The sequence below is a fragment of the Myotis brandtii genome, unplaced genomic scaffold, assembly GCF_000412655.1.
Source record: "Myotis brandtii unplaced genomic scaffold, ASM41265v1 scaffold834, whole genome shotgun sequence".
In the NCBI taxonomy this organism is placed as follows: Eukaryota; Metazoa; Chordata; class Mammalia; order Chiroptera; family Vespertilionidae; genus Myotis; species Myotis brandtii.
In genome coordinates, this window is record NW_005371386.1 from 1643319 (window position 1) to 1649365 (window position 6047).

Here is a 6047-nt window from a genome sequence, read left to right on the forward strand (position 1 = left end):
CAGATGACATGATATTGTACATAGAAAACCCTAAAGACTGCATCAAAAAACTACTAGACTTAATAAATGAATTTAGCAATGAAGCAGGATACAAAATTAACACCCAGAAATCTATGGATTTTTTTATACACCAATAATGAACTCACAGAAAGACAATCCCATTTAACAATGCAACAACAACAAAAAAATTAAGAACCCTAGGAATAAACTTAACCAAGGAGTTAAAGAAAATTATGAGATGCTAAAAAAAGAGATAGAGGAAGACATAAAAAAATGAAAGAATATACCGTGTTCATTAGGATTAGTAAAATCAACATCATTAACATGTCCATACTACCCAAAGCAATCTATAGATTCAATGCAATCTCCATTAAAATACCGACGGTACATTTCACAGACTTAGAACAAACTCTCCAAAAATTCACATGGAATAAAAAAAGACCCCGAATAGCTGAAGCAATCCTGAGAAAGAAGAACAAAGTTGGAGGGACACAATACATATATATCAAGATATGTTACAAAGCCACTGTTCTCAAAACTGCCTGGTACTGGCACAAGAACAGACATATAGACCAATGGAACAGAACAAAGTACCCAGAATTTGACCCAATACATTATGCTCAATTAATATTTTACAAAGGATGCAAGAGCATACAATGGAGTCAAGACAGTCTCTTTAATAAATGGTGTTGGGAAAATTGGACATATACATGCAAAAGAAGACGCTGGGGGGTAAGGGAGGGCAGGGGATTGTCAAGGGCGGGGGAAAAAAAAGGACACATATGTAATACCCTTTGTAATACTTTTAGCAAAAAAAAAACAAATAAAAATTAAAAAAAAAGAAAAAAAGAAGAAATGAAACTAGACCACCAACTTACACCATACACAAAAATAAACTCAAAATGGATAAAAGTACTTAAACATAAGACATGAAACGATAAAACTCTTAGAAGATTCCATAGGCAGCAAAATGTCAGACATATCTCATAGCAATATCTTTACAGATACAGCTCTTAGGACAATGGAAAGTAAGGAGAAAATAAACTAATGGGACTACATCAAAATAAAAAGATTCTGCACAGCAAAAGAAACCATCAACAAAACAACAAGAGAGCCCCCTGCATGGGAGAACATATTTGCCAATGTTATCTCTGATAAGCATTTTGCTCCAAAATTTACAGGAAACTCATACAACTTAACAAAAGGAAGATGATCAATCCAATCAAAAAACGGGCAAAGGACCTAAATAGACACTTTTCAAAAGTGGACATACAGAATGCCAAGATACATGCTCAAAGTCACTAATCATCTGAGATATGAAATCAAAATGACAATGAGGTACCATCTGACACCTGTCAGAATGGCTATCATCAACAAATCAACAAACGACAAGTGCTGGCGAGGATGTGGAGAAACCCTCGTGCACTGCTGGTGGGAATGCAGACTGGTGCAGCCACTGTGGAGAGCTTTATGGAGTTTCCTCAAAAACTAAAAATGGGAACTCCCATTTGACCCAGTAATCCCACTTCTAGGAATATATCACAAGAAAACAGAAACACCAATCAGAAAGGACATATGCACCCCTATGTTCATAGCAGCACAATTTACAATAGCTAAGATTTGGAAACAGCCTAAGTGCCCATCAGCAGATGAGTGGATTAAAAAACAGTACTATACCACCACAATGGAATATTAGGCTGCTATAAAAAAGAAAGAGCTCTTACCATTCACAATAGCATGGATGGACCTGGAGAGCATTATGCTAAGTGAAATAAGCCAGGTGGAGAAAGATAAATATCACATGATCTCACTTATTTGTGGAAAATAATGAACAACATAAACTGATGAACAAAAATAGATCCAGAGACACAGAAGATCGTCCAGACTGTCAAACCTCAGAGGGAAGGCAGGGGAGGGTGTGTGTGGGGGGGAGGTTTGAAGGGGGATATGAGGTCATCCAAAGGACTTGTATGCATGCATATAGGCATAAACAATGGACACAGACAATAGGGGGGTGAGGGCATGTGCTGGGGATGGGGGTGGGAGCTGCCAGGGAGAGATCAATGGGGGGAAAAGGAGACATATGTAATACTGTAAACAAAAAAGATTTTAAATTAAAGAAAGAATAAACTAATTCCAAAATAATTGAGAATGTGGCTGAGGTCATTGTTTATTGGACCAAGTAACTGTACTATGTTGAGATTATTAAGTAATGAAAAGTCAGTATTAGTAAGACACAGTCACACTGAAAAATGGTTGCTTTTCAAATACCTCTGAAGACACTATGTACTAGATAGGTGGAAAACTAAGAAATCCTAGAACTGATGCCTTCCCTTAATGATGATGTGGTTTTGCTCTTATCCAGTCTTGTTTTTGTGACCACACATGACCCAAATGCCCTGTGACTGGTGCATCAGAAGCCACGTCTTAGTGTTAATACCTCCACTGTGCCATCACTGTACAGGCTGTGTTGTTAGCTGTCCTGCATACTTTATTTTTTAAAATATATTTTTTATTGATTTGAGGGAGAGATAGAGAAACATCAATGATGACAGAGAATCATTGATCGGCTGCCTCCTTCACACCCCACACCGGGAATCGAGCCTACAGCCCAGGCATATGCCCTGACTAGGAATCAAACCATGACCTTATGGTTCATAGGATGATGTTCAACCACTGAGCCATGCTGGCTGGGCACTGTATTCTTTCTTAAAGTTAATTTAATGTGTTCTGGGTAAAGCCTATTGTGACTTTCGTTTAATCATCAGATTGAATCCAATACCATCCACTGGTTGAACAGTCTAGGTTTTGCACTGATGAAATGATGTTTACCTGTGACTGACACAGTGTCATCTGCTTTAGCTATCAGAATGTTAGACATAAATATCAAGAAGAGGTGGGGTAAAAGTAGTGGAGTGTACTTAGCAAATATAACTCGTTTTAGTTATATCAAAGCTCGCTCTCTTCTTAGCCTCACTCAAGCCCATCTTTCCTAACCTTTTACTTTTCTAGATGATCCTTACACTTCTTTTTATCCTTGCATTATTTCCTAGAAAAATAGCAACTACATGAAGACAAAAATGTTAGATCATTATAATCTTACAAAGTAAATACGTGGAAGAATTTTGGTCAATAAATTAAAAGAAAAATTTACTTAAAGATGCTACTTAGCATATTTAGTCTGAAATTACCCATTACATTAATTAATAGGTTGAGCTTTCATTTGGATTGGTTTATTTGATTGCCTACTTAATGTTGTTGGCCCACAGGAGATGTAAAATGGGGCATCATGTTGGGACAAGTTCTTAGAATACCCTCCTGGAAAGGGAGAGAAGATAGAAACAATCAATGTTAACAGGGACACTAAAAGAGGAGGTGATGGTATCTAATTGTCATGTTTGTATGAACCATAGGCTTATTTGCATCATCTCATTACCAGGGTTGACTCATTAAGCATCTTTATTCATTGATTCAAAAATACTAACAATTACTCACCATATGCTGAGCCCTGAGGCTAATCAGAAATAAGGTGGATACAAAAGATAAGAAGATGTCCTCTGCATTCAAAGAGCAGTGTGATGAGATAGTCAGGTCTGTAAAATTTATGTGCAAATCAACATACAAAGGCTATTCGAGATAGATACAGAGGTTTATAAGAAATCTGAAAAGGGTTTTTTAGTCTACTTGGGAGTATAGAAGCAAGCTTTGAAGAAGCAATGATACTGAATTCAGTCTTGAAAGATGGAATAAAATTAATCATCAGAAAAAAGAGAAAGAAGTCATGTAAGAAGAGACAAGATCAAGAACAAAGACATGCCATCAAGCTACATGCATATAAAGATATAATATAATGTGTTTTGGCTAGACTATAAGGAGAGGTTGTTGGCAGAATAAGAGGAGAGAAAGGTAAGCTGGAGTCATTCTGAGAGGGCTTTATATAAAGTCTACTAAAGAGACTATACTTTATTTTTGTAGGTACCCAATGTCCTAAATGACTTCAGCTATGGATAAAAAGTCTACAAACATATTAAGTGCAATTAAAACAGGTATGGAAAATGGTTGTGCCCTGACCAATATGGCTCAGTTGGTTAAGCATCGTCCCATGCACTGAGGGGTCATCAGTTTGATTTCTGGTCAGGGCACATACCCAAGTTGCAGGTTCAATCCCCAGTTGGGGTGCGTGTATAGGAAGCAACCAATTGATGTTTCTCTCTCACACTCCCATCTCTCTCTCTCTCTCTCTCTCTCTCTCTCTCTCTCTCTCTCAAATCAATAAAAACATATTAAAAAAGAAAATAGATTGTAGTAGTAAATATGATGAAGGCATTCTAATGATATAAATTTAATGAATATACTATTGCTAGTAAATGCTGTAAACAAACAGAAAATGTGAGTCAAATAATAATAACCAACATTATACCAACAATGATAATGATTATAACAAATGAGAAACTGAGTTCATTGTTATTGCCATTCTTTTGGAAAACAATATTTAAAGCAAAGAGTTCCTACCTTAATATCAAATGGTCCTCTTTGATTTGGTTGATTGAGAATTTCCAACTGATTCCTAATGGGAGATAGCCACAGAAGCAGATGATTTAATTGCTCTTCAAGCTGTCCAAGATCCTTTATGTTAGCCTCAAGTTCTCCTTGTTTTGTAGGTAAGTCTCTAGAAATCTGCAAGGAAACAAAAGAAAAAGATTCTCATGATTTAAATAAAAAAGGAAAATGAAATATTTTCAAAAGTTATTTGCTATAAAATGTTATAGAAATTTACTGTATTTGGTATTATTTTAAGAGCACAATATTGATTACTTACATGTTACATGTTAGGATTTAATTTGTGTAATACAAATCATTGAGTAATAGTCTTTCCAAAAAAGTCTATGCTTGGAAAACAGTACACCTTCTTTAGGAAATTGAAAATACACATCCACACAAACAAAAATCTAACTCCAACCAATAAAATTAAAGGAGCGTATTCTTCACTTAACCACTCACTTATTAAAAATAATGGTGTATTATAAGCCAGACACTCTGCCTTTTCACTTGCATTTTTGTGAGTGATAGTTTATGAGCTCTAGCATAACCAAGTAAAACAGAATCAGAAGATTAGAATAAGAAGTAAAAAAAATTATTTGGATTAGAATAGAACCTAAGAAAATGATTATAGGTTATGTTTATCAAGAGCTTATTATGTACCAAGCACCATGCTTGGAAGTTTCACATTAATTGTCTTGTTTAGTCCACCGAACAACCCAATAAATGAATAACACTGGGGTTGAATTTGAAATAATTTGGGAAGCAGTACGATATGCTGTTCAGCATCGTGGGGTCTAGAGTTAGGCTACTTAGTTTTAATTATTGGTTCCAGCACTTTCTTGGCACATTAGCCAAGTTCTTTAACTCTAAATGTCTTCTCTATAGAATGAGGATAATATTAGTACCTGTTTCATATGGTCATTGTAAGAATCATAAGTAATCCACGTAAACATTTTAGAGCAATGCTCTGGATCCGTGGTCGGCAAACCACGGCTCGCGAGCCACATGTGGCTCTTTGGCCCCTTGAGTGTGGCTCTTCCACAAAATACCACGTGTGGGTGTGCACATACAGTGGGATTGAAACTTCGTTGCCCATGCGCAGAAGTCGGTATCCGTGGTATACCGAGCCACAGTTTGCCGACCACTGCTCTGGATGATAGTGAATGACATGAAAATCATTAAAAGTTAGTGAATATTGCTCAAACTCGTGTAAGTAGAGAGCTAGGGTAAGCAAGTGTAAAGCCTTTTTCTTCAGATTATCAAGGGCTAAAACAGGATACAGAAATAAAGAATGTGAACCTGCAATAGGAACTCTATATTATATCTATATTATATTATTAACTATTAATGATACTATGATTATAATACAAACTAGAGGCCCAGTGCACAAAAATTTGTGCACTCGGGGGGCGGGGGAGTTGGGTGTCCCCCAGCCCGGCCTGTGCCCTCTCGCAATCTGGGACCCCTCGGGAGATAACGACCTGCTGGCTTAGGCCTGCTCCTGG